The sequence below is a fragment of the Lactuca virosa genome, chromosome 2 (genome assembly GCF_052849685.1).
Source record: "Lactuca virosa cultivar CGN04683 chromosome 2, Lactuca_virosa_CGN04683_v6, whole genome shotgun sequence".
NCBI lineage: Eukaryota > Viridiplantae > Streptophyta > Magnoliopsida > Asterales > Asteraceae > Lactuca > Lactuca virosa.
In genome coordinates, this window is record NC_136427.1 from 193818131 (window position 1) to 193836763 (window position 18633).

Below are 18633 nucleotides of genomic sequence, written 5' to 3' on the forward strand. Positions count from 1 at the left end.
TCACGCCCCGAACTTCAGAAATTCATAACTTTCGTATACGAGCTCTGTTTTCGACGTTCTTTATATCCACGCGTAGGTGAGATTATGCTCTACAACTCACGTTTAGACTCCGTTGGCTTATTTTGACTTTATTTTTATTATATTATTTTTAGTAGGCCGGGACAGGAAAACTCCGTTATAAATTCATAACTCCGTCATCTGACGTCCGTTTTCGTCTGTCTTTTTACCGTTGGACTACTATCAACGAGATCTTCAATTCTCGTTTAGATTGTTTCGGCTAAATCTCGCTCGATCTCATATTCGAACTTCGGGTTGTACACTGTTAAGCTGAAACTTCGAAAAATCATAACTTCCTCATACGAAGTCAGATTTGGGCGTTCTTTCCACGCACGCTCTCGGTTTAATGTATTCTATGACTTTCATTTAGATCGCTAAATCCAAATATCGCTCTATCATAAATTCACTATTTACGTCGCGCTGTGTCGTGCCGGTTCTGTCGCGAAACTCCGACATGTCATAACTTCTTCGTTATAACTCGGATTTCGGCGCTCTTTATATTTTTGGAAACCTTGAGACATATACTATAACTTGGTTAAGATTAATCCTTCTAAATAATCTTCAATCAAAATGTCATTTTTGATGCTTATCGTCTCTAAATTGACTAGCCCGGATCTACGGGCGTTACAATTATCTCGCCCTTAGGATGATTACGTCCCGGAATCATCAACGAAATAGGACTTGTATAATGATTCCATACGTTATCTCTTCATTCTAGGTAATAACTGTAAGTTCTATGTTTCCTCGAAAGAGTATCTAACTCTTGGACTTCTCGATAGCAGGTAGTGATCAATCCTACATTTGCTCTTCGTACTATGTTGTACTTTCAATCGTAACCTTCGAGTTACAAAATAAATCCTTATTGAAGACTCCTTCTTCTTCTTAGGATAAGTACTTTCCTTTATCTATTGTAACAGATTCTAATGACCTCTCATCGTATGATGCAACGCTTAGACTCAAGTCGCATAGAGTCAAATTCCATAATGGAATATACCTTCCTTCATATTCTAATGTGATATAATCACATTTTTTTTACATGTAGCATTTCTAGCTACAAGCTTCCTTAACAACGAGCGCGATGCTATCGATCGCATTGATTTCAATCTTCTGACTTGAGTCAGATGCTACCTCGAACTTGGTTCTATGAACCACGTAACAAACTCATCGTAGTCGGACTCAATTTGATATGACCGCTAGGGTCAGAATATCAATCATCTTCTTAGTCGCTACCGAAACAATGGTAACGACATACTTGAATAAAACGAGATCAATCACTAGCTTCTTGGTAACCTTGTGACTTTTCCTGATCCAAGTGTGAGTCCTGTGCTTCCGGTAGTATATGCATCTACTACCTTTCACACCTACTCATACTCGTACCAAGTATTGTCTCGCAGTCCCCAAGTCCTAAAATCATAAAACAATTTAACACATACGAATGTGTCCAAATAATCATAAAAATTTCCCTAGACTCTACTAGGACTTCTTCATTGCGCATCTTCAATCATCAATTCTACTTCAACTCGGCTGGTGATGGAAATTCCAGACGACGGGACAACTTCAAGAATTACACCAATCATTCCATCATCCTGCCAATCGAAGGTGTACTCCAGACGTACCGTACTCCCCTAAACGTACTGTTATTTTATCAGACATATTCTAAAGGCTAGATACCACTCTTACGATATCTTCCAATAGGTGTCATTCACTATCATAAGCCTTTTCATTTCCTCCATTTACTCAATTCTCTACGAGTCTTCACCATGACCTTTTGTACACTCAAGCAGACGTTCAGTGTATTGGGCGAGAATTTAAGATAGGAAAGCTTCGTTTACGATAAACGTATAAATCTCCTTATCACTCCGAAACGTTTACATGCTAGTTCTAATATCGTAGTCATACGCTTAGAATCCTACACACATAAGGTTTCCAGATCCGGTCGGCAACAGACCTCGTGAGCTCGATACGTCATTGTGTTCGTCATGACCACTTGCCCTGGAAGACGTCCATCATCTGTTCACCTCGTGAGTCACTAATGCTCACCTCGTGAGCCACATATGCTCACCTCGTGAGCTCTGACACAGCCTTGGGGTTCACGCCCCGAACTTTAGAAATTCATAACTTTCGCATACGAACTCCGTTTTCGACGTTCCTTATATCCACGCGTAGGTGAGATTATGCTCTACAACTCTTGTTTAGACTCCGTTGGCTAATTTTGACTTTATTTTTATTATATTATTTTTAGTAGGCCGGGACAGGAAAACTTCGTTATAAATTCATAACTCTTTCATCTGACGTCCGTTTTCGTCTGTCTTTTTACCGTTGGACTACTATGAACGAGATCTTCAATTCTTGTTTAGATTGTTTCGGCTAAATCTCGCTCGATCTCATATTCGAACTTCGGGTTGTACACTGCTAAGCCGAAACTTCGAAAAATCATAACTTCCTCATACGAAGTCAGATTTGGGAGTTCTTTCCACGCACGCTCTCGGTTTAATGTATTCTACGACTTTCATTTAGATCGTTAAATCCAAATATCACTCTATCGTAAATTCACTATTTACGTCGCGCTGTGTCGTGCCGGTTCTGTCGCGAAACTTCGACATGTCATAACTTCTTCGTTATAACTCGGATTTCGGCGTTCTTTATATGTACGAAACCCTTGTAACATATACTAAAACTTGGTGAAGATTAATCCTTATAAATAATCTTCCATCAAAAACCCATTTTTGATGTTCATCGTCTCTAAATTGACTAGCCCGGATCTGCAGGCATTACACCTACGGCCGATGAAAACTCTAGGTAAGGTTGGTTTTGTCTTTTCGATCTCAATCACCGCCATCAGTGATGATGTTCTGTAACTCGTGTAGGAACCGAACCTCCTGCCTTACCTCCTCCACACCTCCGACAATATTTGATTCTGATGGCCATTTCTTTGAATTCGAGATCTATTTTGTGAAGATCGGAAACCAGATTTGGTGACCTTAAAATTAATGTAACACCCCGTTTATTTAATAAATTAATTAATTAATGAATGAATGTATAGTAGCCCTAAAATCAATAATTATATAGCAAGGTATTGGTTTTAAGGAGTTAATTGTCACAATTTTAGAGACTGGGGGTTAAAAGTGTAAAAATTCGGGTTCAGGCTGTAAATATTTATGAAGACCGGGGCTCCGTGGTAATTATTGGAACTTAAGTTGAAAAGAATGAGAGGAGGAGGGACTAAAAGTGTTAACATGGCTGAAGTTCGATTTTTAGACTTAAATTGAAATGAAACTAGAATGTTGAGGGCTAAAGAGTAAATTCTGAACTTAATTTGTAAAGGATTTTAGAAGGTGGGGTTTAAAGGGTAAATTATGGATTGAGTTTGAAAGAAAGAGGGAAGGGAGGGACCAAACGTAACATTATGGCGAAAGCTTGGGAAGGCGTCGGGTATATATCCCTCCCGAAAGCCTAACCCTAAGGGTGACATCCAGCCGTCACCTTACACTCCTTTGTCTTCGGCGCCGTTGCCACCCTTATGCCTCCACCACCGGCGTTGCCCTGCTGTCGTTGAAGACGTGAACCACCACCCCTTCACACTCGTGTTCCGACCGGCAAGACCACCGACGACCTCTTGAGGCTCCAACGATGAATGAGATCGATACCGCGGTTGTTGCTGCTATTCTAAGTCGCATTCTTCTCCTACTTATTCTGCCACCCTTCTTAGCCGCGTAAGGCAGCTGCCGGTGCTGTTCCGGTTGCCTTTTTCTCCTGTTTCCTCTCCGCAACAAGAAACCGGCATCCGCCGCCATCATCGCCCAATGACGCTGATGTTGCTATCTCCGTTGAAGACAAATCGTTGCCGGTCCGTGGGTTGAATGCTCGTGTGTGTGTGGTTGCCATCGTAAAATCCTCACTGTTGTCGCCATACGCCACCAGGCGGGTGGTTGGCTTCCCTTTCCGAGCAAAGACGTGAAGATGTGTGTGTTTCAGTTGGTGAGTGTGTGTGTGTATGGCTGGAGTTCTCTGAAAAGGCATCACCACCACCATAGGGTGGTGGCTGCCGCCATACGCCACCGTCGGCCACCATTAGGTGGCTGTGTGTGTTTGTTTTTAGTGTGTGTATATATTATTTGAGATGTTGCATTGTACGATGTAAAAAAAGGAATAATGGAAATGAAACTCAAGACCACCACCATAGGGTGGTGGCTGCCGCCACTGGCCGCCGCGTTGGGTGGCGGTGTGCTTATTTGTGTTTGGATGACGTTTGGGATGCTTGGACTCGATTGGACTAGAAACCCTAACCACCACCATGAAGCGATGGTCGCCGCCGTGTGTCACCGTTGACCACCACTACCCGAGGTGGTAGTGGGTGGTGCCCGATTAGTGAAACCCTAATGGGGCTAGCAAAACCCTAATTGACCTAAGGAAACCCTAATGGGCTTAAAAACTTGATTTTGGGCCTATTGGGCTATGATGGGTTGAAAACCCTAATTAAGGTTTAGAAAACCTTAATTTTGGAATTATGGGCTTGGACTTATCGGGACCCACATTTGGGCCATTGGAATGGAATTGTGTATTAAGCCCAATCACACCGTATGACTTATCTAGTAGAGTGATGGACTTAATGGATTAAGTCCTTAATGGGTTAAGTGAGAAACACTTAACCCTAATTGTCATTTTATGTGAAACCCTAATTTCACTTGGGCTTTGTGTTGGGCCTTTCCATTAGGCTTGGTAATTGGGTTATTAATGGGTCATCCAGGAATGATCATATGGACTATAATATGTTGATGGGCTTTAGGGTAAGACCCATATGAGGGGTTGGGCCCAATTTGGAAAATTGGGCCATAGGTGGGCCATAATTGGGCCTTCATGATTATGAGATATTGGGCCATTAGAACGTTGAATGTTGGATGGACTTTTGGTTGGGCCTTTGAATAAGACATGTAAAGGTTTGGGCCCACTTTGGAAAAATTGGGCCATATGTTAGGCTTTGATTCCTAGTTTGACTTTCGGGCCTTTGGATTGGGCCTTGTGCTTGAATCAAGCCTAGATGGGGGTAATGTAGCATGTTACTCCAAGAAGTTATGGTTATGTGTTGGGACCCAATTATTAATTGGGTGATGTTTGGATATTGACAGATCGAGAATCTGTCATCCAGCAGTTGGGGTTGTGTCTACGGGACTTCAGCAGTATGAGGTGAGTTCCCTTCCAATAGAAGTGGGTCTAAGGCACCAATGTCGGCCCACTAGTAGGTGACTATATGAGATGATTGTCTTTGTGATAATTGTCTGGTTTGCAACTATCTTACATGCTTTATTTGCTAGGATGCTCTGTATATGTGTTAGTAGTAGCAGGGGTGACATAATCCCCGGATACCAGTTTAAAGATACCGAAGGGGTCGTCAGAACCCATGCATGCCTAACAGTACGTTATGTTATGATATTATGTGGTAGTGGTAGGGGTGAAATAGTCCCCGGTTACCGGTTGAAAGATACCGAAGGGGAGGTTAGCTCTCGGTTACGAGTTGAAAGATACCGAAGGGGAGGTTAGCTCCCGGTTACCGGTTGAAAGATACCGAAGGGGTAGGTCGGGCACCCAGATATACCTGACAGTATTTTTATGTATGTTATGCTATGTTATTATATGGTAGTGATAGGGGGTGCACCAGTCCCCGAATACCGGTTGAAAGAAACCGAAGGGGTAGGCCAACACCCGGATATACTTGGTAGTATGTGTGTTGTATGCTATGTGGTATGATGGGGGAACTCACTAAGCTTCGTGCTTACGGTTTCAGTTTTGTTTTCAGGTACTTCGTTTTCAAAAGAAAGGAGTCGGCTCGATCGCAGCGCATCACACTATGTTTTCCGCACATGAGATCCTTGGGATTACACTCCGATATTATTTTATGATAACATGATTTACTATTGACACTTTGGTTTTGACATGAGATGCTATTATGGATGTTTTTATACTGATTGTTTTATGTAATAACTTAATTAAAACGAAAATTTTTGGCCTTGAATTTTGAGATGTTACAAGTTGGTATCAGAGCCTTGGTTTGAGGGATTCGGGCACAATCTCGGGTATGTCTGAACTCAAACTAAGGACTTGGTGTGAAAATTTTCAAAGGAAAATCATTATATAAAAAGAATGGGAAAAAGAATTTGAAAAGAGAAAAGAACTTTGAAAAGAACTAGGTGTGTGATGCGTGCAATCAGTCGAGCTCGAGTAAGTTTTCCCCAAGATACCCATTCATGTTATGAGATGATATAATTTTGAGAACTGCAGGCTAGATTAGGGCTAAGGATCTAGGAAGGATGCCTTATATGCCTATTGTATGTGAAGGAGGATTGCATGCTAGACTAGGGCTAAGGATCTAGGAAGATGCCTTATGTGCTTGCTGTATGTGCCTGCTGAATTGCATGATAGTACTGATCAGTTAGTGATAGGATAGCCTGTTTAGGTTATGACTGATTATATGAGCCTTTAATTGCATGTTCAGATTCCTGAGTAGAGGATAGAATGATTTGATTGGAATATGATGGTTAGATTTTCCATTGTCAGAATGCTGCTTGCTTTGTGCTTTGTGGGACTTTTAGTGATGTGAGTTAGCTATTAAGTGAATATGCTAAGTCACATGTAGCACAGGCTGGATAATCGCAGAGTGATAGATTTAACCTATTACGCAGCTCTTGTTTGAGTCCAACCATTCTAGGGATGGGTCTTTTACTCGAAGGATTATCTGGTCTCTGTTGCATGTGGCTGTATTCATGAGGTAGCTACTTAACGTTACTGGGAATCTTTCAGCAGCTGAGGACTGGGTGGGTACGGGAACCTAGGAAAGCCTAGGATATGTTTCAGTGGGTTAGTAGTGAGGCTCAGTGAGACTTGGGTGTACCAGTTTCAGGAAGTGACTTGGAGGATTCGGGAGGATCGCTGAGGAAAGTATGGATAGGTGTGGAAGGTAGTATTGGGCCCGTACTACTGAAAGCACATGATCCATACTCGAATCGGTGAGAGTCTTGGAGAATCTGAGAAGCTTCAGGGAAGAGTTTGTGACCCGGTTTGGGGACAGAGGATATTCCAGTTGTTGCAGCTTGGCCATTGGCAAGTGAGCTAGTGAGTGTGACAGGGTGTCAAACCCTGAAGGATATGACTTCCAAGAGTTTGTAGATGCGAGATTGGTTTGGAGCGCCCTGGGAAGAGAGGGTCGTGCCAGGTGCGTATAGTAGATGGTCCCGGGAAGAGACCCATGACTTCTGAACATCGGGTGAAAGGCCAGCGAGGCCGGAGTCAGTGCATCACATACGGGAAAGTGTACAAGGGAGTTTGTCGCTCCAAGGGTTTAGGTTGCTACAAGGTAGCGGGGTTGGTCATGTCAGCAAAAGGTGATAAGGATTCCTGGGTATATTCGGATCCTTGGAATGTCAGTTCAATATGGTGTTAGACACCCAGGAACGGGACTTAGATTCTGGTTTCGGCTCTGGAACAGGGCCTGGGCCAGTCGATGCGTGATCGTAAAAGTTCATCTCATCGGAGATTACTTGCAGAATTATGGGAATGGACCTCGGTGGTCTTTCGTTCAGCCAAGGAAGGAATTTAGAAGCTCTCGGTAGTCGTCTCGGGGCCTTTTGGTCCAGGCTTGTCATTGGGAAGTTAGGGGTTCATCTGAAACCCAAGGGTTGTGGATCCTTAGAATCCTTTGGGAAGGAAGATCCTATAGTTAGTTCCTGTCATCAGGATCAAGATTTCGTTGGGATATTCGCAGGTGTGTTACCTTTATGCTACCCGAAGTGGTTATTGGGAATCTGTATCGCTTTAGAATTGTGAGAGAGTTGGATAATTCAGAACTCGGGTCGGTTCTTTGCTATTGGTTTGGTTATCAAGGATTGCTATATGACATTCTGCATGCCAAAAAGTCCTTGATGAACCTACAGAGGAATGTATCTTGCGAAGTGGGGTCCGCGTGTACCGTTATCATTCCGAATCTTCGTCAGGATCTGTGTAGGAGTAGTGTTTAGAGGATATTATGTCAGGATGAGAGCGATAGTTCTCTAGGGGAGCCTGGGCTCAGTGGTTCTATCATTGTTCGGATATGGTCATCAGCTGTCTATGGAAGAACTTTGGAGTTCAAGGCACCACCGCTACTATGAAGGGATTGGTAACAGGAAGATGATAGTGTCAGATGCAGGCATCAGATGCACAAGTGGTTGGTCATAGGATGTTCAAGAGAATTGTATTTTCACATGGGCTGTGTTCGGTTAGAGTTCAGTGGTGCTGCAAGATTGAAGGGGGCGAGGATTCGTTAGCTGGGGTGAAGATTAAGGCGTCCAGTTGTTTGCATGGGAGGTGGATTGAGGTGTCAAACCGGACCAAATTTCAAGAGTACTCTTCAAGATTTCATAGGATAGGAGATCTCAGGGTCTAACTAGTGATTTATCGCTAGCATGGGTAAGCACGGGTTGTCATCAGTGGGTTACTAGAAGCAAGAAGGATTGGGAATCCTTCAATTCTCACATGCTGTGAAGACTTAGTCAAATCTAAGTGGGGGAGAATCGACCTAGTATCCAGGAGCAGAATAGGTGTGAATTAGGATGAGTTTCGCATCCCTGTCAGGAAGGATGGCGGTCGAGTGACCGTCTAGGTTGAGGATTTGGAGAGTTGAAAGTTCAGAAGACGTTCCAACATTTGGTTCATGCTTTTCCTTGGCATCAGATAGCAGGTTTTGGGAACCATGTTAGAGCTCCAGTTAAGACTTAAGTTTAGTTGAGTGTTAGGTCGAGTGCATGGTCGACTCGGTATGTAAGGTGTTGTAAGACTGCGGGGGTAGCCGTAGCATTCACTAGCGATCATGTAGTATGGAAAGTGTTGTAAGACTACGGGGGGTAGTCGTAGCATTCACTAGCGATCAGGTAGCATGGAAAGTGTTGTAAGACTACGGGGGTAGCCGTAGCATTCACTAGCAGTAGATAGTGTGAGGAGTGTTGTAAGTCTACGGCCGTAGCGTTCACAAGGTTAGCAGATAGTGATAGAGTGTTGTAAGTCTGCGGGTGTAGCCGTAGCATTCACTAGGCTGATAGATGGCATGAGCGCGTTGTTAGGACGCGGAAGGAACCGTAGTACCCACCGGTTCGGGTGTAGTAGTGAAGATATGGAAATCCACGAACTGGATTTCGAAATTACCCGGATGGATTAGATCCAGTTGCGCCAGTGATAAGACTGTGGGAGCGCCACTATAGTTATGAGATCAAGGAAGCAAGGGATTTCCTAAGGTCATTTGTGATATAAGTCTACTGTTGGTCATGTAGCAATCACTTTTAGCCTTGGATTTGGTGACGTCAGGATTCGATGCAGGGACCCGATCGGTTGGATCGGGAGGTTGTTAGAACCACAGTGGCATGATAACTAGTCGTATCTAGTTCCAGAGAAAGATTTCGTTCAAAAGTTGTGTGAGACAACTAAGTGGGAGTCCTTTGGCTCCGCAGCCGGGCGGAAACCCGGTATTTCAGAGCATTGGCGAGCGAATTGAGACCCAGGAGGTCTCGGTAGCTTTTGGTAAGCGGCCATGTGGCAACATACTGCTTCAGGCAGTTCAGTGTTCAGGCAGTTTCAGCATTTGGGCAGTGTTAGTATTTGTGTTCTAGGTTGCAAGTACTAACGGAATAATTGGTTGATTGGGGAGTGACAAGTCACTCACAGCGGGATTAGCTGAGCCTTGACCAAGAATAAGTGATCTGCATGGATAGATAGGTCTGTGAACCTGTTATATAGTGGTAACCTCGAGATACTAAAAGTTGAGTAGTCAGTTGAGGGATAAGCAGGCTAGTTTCATCAATACTGATTCAGTATGAGTGGTCTGTCAGGGAATCAGACCATCTCAAGACAGCAGATTTCAGACAGAGTAGATGTGAACTTGTTGCGAGAAATTCGTTAACTTGTGGATTTTAGGGCTTGCGAAGATTGGTCACGACTACCCTGGGAAGGCTCGGGTGTGCCCAAGATGGTGACGATGTTACTTGGGTGTTTGGGCGTGTAAGGAATGGTAAGGAATGATTTCGAGGACGAAATCTAATTTAAGTGAGGGAGAGTTGTAACACCCCGTTCATTTAATAAATAAATAAATAAATTAATTAATGTATAGTAGCCCTAAAATCAATAATTATATAGCAAGGTGTTGGTTTCAAGGAGTTAATTGTCACAATTTTAGAGATTGGGGGTTAAAAGTGTAAAAATCTGGGTTTAGGCTGTAAATATTTATGAAGACAGGGAGCTTCGTGGTAATTATTGGAACTTAAGTTGAAAAGAATGAGAGTAGGAGGGACTAAAAGTGTTAACATGGCTGAAGTTCGATTTTTAGACTTAAATTGAAATGAAATTAGAATGCTGAGGGCTAAAGAGTAAATTCTGAACTTAATTTGTAAAGGATTTTAGAAGGTGGGGTTTAAAGGGTAAATTATGGATTGAGTTTGAAAGAAAAAGGGATGGGAGGGACCAAACGTGACATTATGGAGAAAGCTTGGGAAGGCGTCGGGTATATATCCCTCCCGAAACCCTAACCTTAAGGTTGACATCCAGCCGCCACCTTATACTCCTTTGTCTCCGGCGCCGCTGCCACCCTTATGCCTCCACCACCGGCGTTGCCCTGCTGGCTGCTGCCGTTGAAGACGTGAACCACCACCCCTTCACACTCGTGTTCCGACCGACAAGACCACCGACGACCTCTTGAGGCTCCGACGACGAACGGGATCGATACCGCGGCTGTTGCTGCTGTTCTAAGTCGCCATTCTTCTCCTACTTATTCTGCCACCGTTCTTAGCTGCGTAAGGCAGCTGTCGGCGCTGTTCCGGTTGCCTTTTTCTCCTGTTTCCTCTCCACATCAAGAAACCGGCATCCGCCACCATCATCGCCCGATGACGCTACTGCTGCTATCTCCGTTGAAGACAAATTGTTGTTGGTTCATGGGTTGAATGCTCGCGTGTGTGTGTGGCTGCCATCGTAAAATCCTCACTGCCGCCGCCATACGCCACCAGGCGGGTGGATGGCTTCCCTTTCCGAGAAAAGACGTGAAGATGTATGCGTTTCAGTTGGTGAGTGTGTGTGTGTATGGTTGGAGTTCTCGGAAAAGGCATCACCACCACCATAGGGTGGTGGTTGCCGCCATTTGCCACCGTCGGCCACCATTAGGTGGCTGTGTGCGTTTGTTTTTAGTGTGTGTGTGTATATTATTTGATATGTTGCATTGTATGATGTAAAAAAAAGGAATAATGGAAATGAAACTCAAGACCACCACCGTAGGGTGGTGGCTGCCGCCTCCTGCCACCACCGGCCGTCGTGTTGGGTGGCAGTGTGCTTATTTGTGTTTGGATGTCGTTTGGGATTCTTGGACTCGATTGGACTAGAAACCCTAACCACCACCATGAGGCGATGGTCGCCGCCGTGTGTCACCGTTGACCACCACTAGCCGAGGTGGTAGTGGGTGGTGCCCGATTAGTGAAACCCTAATGGGGCTAGCAAAACCCTAATTGACCTAAGGAAACCCTAATGGGCTTAAGGCCTTGATTTTGGGCCTATTGGGCTATGATGGTTTGAAAACCCTAATTAGGGTTTAGAAAACCCTACTTTTGGAATTATGGGCTTGGACTTATCGGGACCCACATTTGGGCCATTGGAATGGAATTGTGTAGTAAGCCCAATCACACCATATGACTTATCTAGTAGAGTGATGGACTTAATGGATTAAGTCCTTAATGGGTTAAGTGAGAAACACTTAACCCTAATTGTCATTTTATGTGAAACCCTAATTTCACTTGGGCTTTGTGTTAGGCATTTCCATTAGGCTTGGTAATTGGGTTATTAATGGGTCATCCAGGAATGATCATATGGACTATAATATGTTGATGGGCTTTAGGGTAAGGCCCATATGAGGGGTTGGGCCCAATTTGGAAAATTGGGCCATAGGTGGGCCATAATTGGGCCTTCATGATTATGAGATATTGGGCCATTAGAACGTTGAATGTTGGACTGGACTTTTGGTTGGGCCTTTGAATAACACATGTAAAGGTTTGGGCCCAATGTGGAAAAATTGGGCCATATGTTGGGCTTTGATTCCTAGTTTGACTTTCGGGCCTTTGGATTGGGCCTTGTGCTTGAATCAAGCCTAGATGGGGGTAATGTAGCCTGTTACTCCAAGAACTTATGGTTATGTGTTGGGACCCAATTATTAATTGGGTGATGTTTTGATATTGACAAATCGAGAATCTGTCATCCAGCAGCTGGGGTTGTGTCTGCGGGACTTCAGCAGTATGAGGTTAGTTCCCTTCCAGTAGAAGTGGGTCTAAGGCACCAATGTCGTCCCACTAGTATGTGACTATATGAGATGATTGTCTTTGTGATAATTGTCTGGTTTGCATCTATCTGATATGCTTTATGTGCTAGGATGCTCTGTATATGTGTTAGTAGTAGCAGGGGTGACATAATCCCCGGATACCGGTTTAAAGATACCGAAGGGGTCGTCAGAACCCATGCATGCCTAACAGTACGTTATGTTATGATATTATGTGGTAGTGGTAGGGGTGAAATAGTCCCCGGTTACCGGTTGAAAGATACCAAAGGGGAGGTTAGCTCCCGGTTACCGGTTGAAAGATACCGAAGGGGTAGGTCGGGCACCCAGATATGCCTGACAATATTTTATGTATGTTATTCTATGTTATTATGTGGTAGTGATAGGGGGTGCACCAATCCCCGGATACTGGTTGAAAGAAACCGAAGGGGTAGGCCAACACCCGGATATACTTGGCAGTATGTGTGTTGTATGGTATGTGGTATGATGGGGGAACTCACTAAGCTTCGTGCTTACGGTTTTCAGTTTTGGTTTCAGGTACTTCGTTTTCAAAAGAAAGGAGCCGGCTCAATCGCAGCGCATCACACTATGTTTTCCGCACATAAGATCCTTGGGATTACACTCTGATATTATTTTATGATAACATGATTGACTATTAACACTTTGGTTTTGACATGAGATGCTATTATGGATGTTTTTATACTGATGGTTTTATGTAATAACTTAATTAAAACGAAAATTTTTGGCCTTGAATTTTGGGATGTTACAATTAAAATCCAGATCCGGTGACTCATGGAGGTGGATGAAACTAGAACTGATGATGAAAACGAGATCGGAAATGAGATGAGAACGAGGTGATTTCCGACAAGTTAGTATCTAGCGAGGTACCTTTCTGGTGGAGGAAGATGAGCCGCAAAAGGAGCTGGTTTAGGAAGAGAAGAGACGATTGGAAGTGGTTTGCAGCGGCATTTAATGAAGATTTGATGCAGCGGCACTCCGACGACATCGATTGGCGGTCTGACGACGGTAGGTGGCGGTCCGGCAGTCTTGGTGGTGCAGTTTCAACTGAGATGTAATATATTATGATAAATGAAAATATGACGCATGGTGTGGTGTGGGGGTAGGATGGGTGGGTATTTTAATGTGATACGCAAAAAATATTCTCAAATGTTCTCAATCCAAAAATGTTCTCATTTGAACATATATATATATATATATATATATATATATATATATATATATATATATATATATATATAGGGAAATAATCAAATTAGAACACCTAAAAGGTTGAGAACGCAAGAACAGTTCTGAACCAATCAATATATAAAGGCATATAGGTAAACTTGTCTTTTAATTAAATTATAAAAAATAAAATAAAATGATATTTTCCTAAATTTTTTGGATTCCAACTGACTGTTACCAAAAAAAAGGATTTTTTTTGTCCATTTTCTTTATATCATTAATGAAAGAGAAAAAAAAATATCAATTTCAAATGATTTTATTTTGCTTTACGTGATTCTTTTCCTTAAATGAATAAATATTAAACTAATTTATTGAGTATACAATTGACTAAAAATATATAACAATTTACTAATTTTATGATTTAATTTTATCAAATAGTGTCATATTCATAAATGAAAATGTCGTGACTGGATTTGTCTTTTGTTTTTTGTTCATGAATTGATATCAAAAAATGTTTAAGAATTCATCATTTCATTACAAATAAATACGCCTCTAATTACAATCATAAATGAATACAACTCTAATCATACATGAATACATTTACCATAATACAAAATACATCTAAATTCCTATCTTTTCAGTAGTTATATTCATAAATGAATATAAAGTGAATCATAAATAAATTCTTATAACATTGTTTTTTTTCTTCCAATTTTCTTGTTGCTATCATACATATAGAAACGAAGAGCGCTGCATTTCCATGCTTTACGGTTATCCTTCTTCGAAACATCAAGCTCTAAATTACATTTGTTCAAAACATAAATCATTAATGTATAAAATCATGCAGTTACAATATACTTATATTCATTGATGATTAACTACAAAATAAGACATTTGACATCGTATTCATATAAGATTACAACTAAATTTATATTGATAAATTAACAGTCACATTCATAATATATGAACAAGAGTTAGAACAATAAGAAGGGATGAAAATGAAATCATACGAAATTCTGAATCATTTCTCTAAGATTAATGCATCAGGGGAGACGAACAGAGAAGCAGACAGAAGATCAGAATTCTAGTGCTAAAACGGGAACCGCAGTAAACAAAGTATCATAGAGCAATAGATCAAGAATGCTTCGAACCTCATAGATTCTCAGAACATATATAAATTAAATATGGTTTTTAACTAGCGAAAAAAAAAGAACACAGGTAAGAGTATGAACGTGAACTGCCAAGACCTAATAAACATCTATTAATCAAAACTGAACTTAAAAATTATCTCAAATGAGTCAAAGATTCCGATTATATCGCATTCCTCATAGACGCGTCAATTATGAGAAAATTTAAGATGAAGTCAGGGTACTACAAGTGAATAATACCTCATTCGATCCTCCATATTGAATTCGGTCATCCTTTCATTAACCGCTAATTTTTTAAATCCCTCCTGCTCCACTGTTCTCTTCGTCCCCTTTGTATTTCTTGCTGTTTCTCCGTTCTTCTTCAATGCGGTCATCTTCAACATCTCCGCCATCATCTTCTCTTCCCTTCCGCTTCTGTTTCATCGAATTCAAGGATGCAGGTCTAGAATCTCCAATGAATATCGATGAACTAAAATCGAGTTGTATGAGAACGATTGGAGATCGAGTTGCAGGGGGCCGATTTGGCGTTGAAGCCTTGGAGGGTTTTGGTGATGGCGAGGTCTGATGGTGGCGTAGGGATAAGGCGGTGATATGTTGAAGATGTCGATTTAATGCTCTATGAGATTAGGTCGAGAAATAGAGAGGCAGAGAGTAATTATAGGAGTTTACAAAATTAGGGTAATGCTTATTTACCTTAATAGCCTTTATAATTTTCTTTAATTTAAAAATTAAAATTTAAATGTATTAATAATTAGAAAAATAACAATTAATTATAGCCACACATCTTAAAAATTAGATGGTCCAGATCTGTTCTCGCGTTCTCAACATCTTAGGTGTTCTCATTTGATCCTACTCATATATATATATATATATATATATATATATATATATATATATATATATATATATATATATATATATATATATGGTCTCATAAATGTCAAATATTGAAGACCGCCAACAAGGTTATAGTATAAAGTAGGGTCGTTGATAGGCATGCACATATGATCCAGTTTTGATTAAGGCTGTGTTTGGCGCGCCACAGCTAGCTGATAAGCTAGCTTATTTTTCGAGCTTTTTTATGTTGTCGTGTTTGGTAAGCCAAAAAGTAGCTTATAAGCTAGCTTTTTGAAAAGCTACTTAGACTAGCTTTTTAGGAGCTTTTTTAAAATTTTCCAAATACACCCCTTAATTAATTATGGAAACGCATACTCCTACATGTCCTTTTATGTAATTTTATATATTTCAGCTAGCTTTTCAGCTAGTTTTACCAAACTTTATTTTTTATCAGCTAGCTTTTTAGCTATCAGTTAGCTTTTTATTTAACAGCTAGCTTTTCAGCTCACAACTAGCTTTTCAGCTAGTACGCCAAACATAGCCTAAGTATCATCACGGGTACGACTGGGGTTGCAATTTTGTAGTTTTTCCTTCTCGAGAATTCCAAGGGCTATTTACGTTAAAAGAGGAATAGTCTGGATTTATTATGTGTAGCCAAAATACCGAATATTGGTGGTTCCAAATATGTGAACGAAATTTTTTAACTAAACATGAAACTAGTTTAAAAGCGTGTTCAAAATTTCAATTCGGTTATTTTTATAGTCTAAGTCCTAAAACGTGCTCAGAAATACTTAACGAGATGTGTAGCTAACATAACGAATCAATTCAACGTTCGTTTACGGAAAACTCAGTTATATAACTGATTTGTTTGCTTAAAATGGTGTAACTTTCGCGTACGATCTCCGTTTTCGATGTTCTTTACATCTACATAATCATGTTAACATGTGCTATCTGTTTAGAGTTTTATTTTTTCATGAAAACACTTAATACATAAATCTTACTTTTAATGTATTAAGTCGTTACTTACGCATTGCAATTAGTGTTTCGTTAACGATCAATGTTTATTGGAAATAAAAAGGGTATCCCGTATACAATTCTAAGTATGAAAAGTTTATTTGCCTGAAAAGGATGGAACACCATACATTAGGTCTTTTAACAAGGGTGTTCACGGTGACGGAGACGGTGAACGATGACCTAATTTTCTCGGTTGTTACACATAAAATCTGGTAATTCACCAAATGGATGTGAAAACTATATTCTTGAATGGTGAATTAGATGAGAAGATTTACATGAAACAACCGAAAGGGTTTGTGATTCTTGGAAATGAAAACAAGGTGAGAAAGTTGAAGAAATTATTGTATGGTCTGAAACAAGCACCAAAACAATGGCATAAAAAGTTTGATGAAGTTGGCTTGTCTAATGGTTTTGCATTAAACCATGCTGACAAGTGTGTGTGTGTGTATAAAAAATTGATACTTCTAATAGAGGAGTTATAATTTGTCTATATGTAGATGATATTTTGATTTTTGGTACTGATCTAGATCAAGTTGATAAAACAAGGAAATTACTATCATCTAGTTTTGATATGAAAGACTTGAGGGAGGTTGGGATGATTCTTGGTATAAGAATAAAACAAGGAAACAATGGAGTTTAAATTTCTTAATCTCATTACATTGAGAAGATATTGGAAAAAGTTTAATTTTGAAGATTGTTCTTTTGTTAGCACTCCTATAAATCCAAATCAGCTTCTACCTAATAACGGAGCTCCAATGTCTCGGCTTGAATACTCAAGAGCTATTAGATGTCGTATGTATTCCATGATTAGCACTAGGCCTTGTATTTCATACGATGTAGGAATGTGTAGTATGTATACTAGCAATCCTAGTTCACATCATTGGCAAGCTTTAAATCAAGTGTTCAAGTATTTGAAATGAACCATGGATTATGGTTTGACATACAATGGATTCCCTTATGTTTTCAAAGGATATTTAGATGTCAGGTGGATTACCAATTGAGAGGATACTCCTCTATAAGTGGTTGGTTATTCCTTTTTGGAGGAGGTGTCATTTCTTGGGCATCCAAGAAACAAACTTGTATTAAAAGCTCAACCATGGAGTCTAAATTTATAGCATTGTCTGTTGCTGGTAAAGAAGGTGGGTGCTAAGGAATTTGATATTTGAAATTCCATTATGGCCCAAACTGATATCTACCATTTCTATGAGGTGTGATAGTGTTGCTAGATTAGCTAAGGCTGATAGTCAAGTGTATAACAGAAAGTCTACACATTTAGGTGTTAGACATAGCATGATTCGTGATCTCATCATGCATGGTGTGATATCTATTGAGTTTGTGAGAACTCAATTGAATTTAGCCGATCATATAACAAATGGGTTAACTAAAGAACTTGTGCACACAGCGGCTTTAGGGATGGGCTCAAAGTCTATCTGAAATCTTTCATATTAAGATAACCAATTCTCATCTAATGTAATGTTAGAGGTTGAATGCAATGTGGAAAGCTTGATATTTGAAAATTGTAACACATTATTAAAATTATCCCAATGTATGTGTTTAGTACTGCAAGTAAATAAGTTTGAAATTTTATATTTGAATAGTTCTTTTGAAAAATTGTGTTTGCAGGTTTAAGAATAAAAGGACTACCTATATAAGCATGAAGTTTAGCCGCTTCAAGAAGTTTGGGACTTTGCTTTGATATGTTTATTGAAGGATACGACACAAGCTAGTAAAAATATATTTTCAAGGGGTGGCAACCTGTAGCAGGGCCCAAGGGGTAAAGCCTCTGGCCGGTTTTGACATTTATCTTGACCCTTATCTAGAACCTGTTTTAGTGGCAGTTTTATGACAGTTTGGAAACTGCCTTGTGATAGTTTAGGCAGTTTTCATACATAGAAGTGATTAATCCGTTTTTTGTCATAATTTTGGTACACACAAGAACATAACATTTTGCATACTCTCTATTCACAAACCACTAAGTTTTATCCAATTAAATTTTCGAATTGTACCATCAAAATATTTCAATTTGAAAGTGTTTCACTACTTTCAGTGGATTCCAAGCAATTG

At 40.5% G+C, this 18633-nt stretch overlaps 1 pseudogene; it reads right to left on the minus strand.

The window, feature by feature from the left end:
* Window positions 1-18633, minus strand: part of LOC145158094 (potassium channel SKOR-like) — a 54094-nt pseudogene that overhangs the window by 28477 nt on the left and 6984 nt on the right.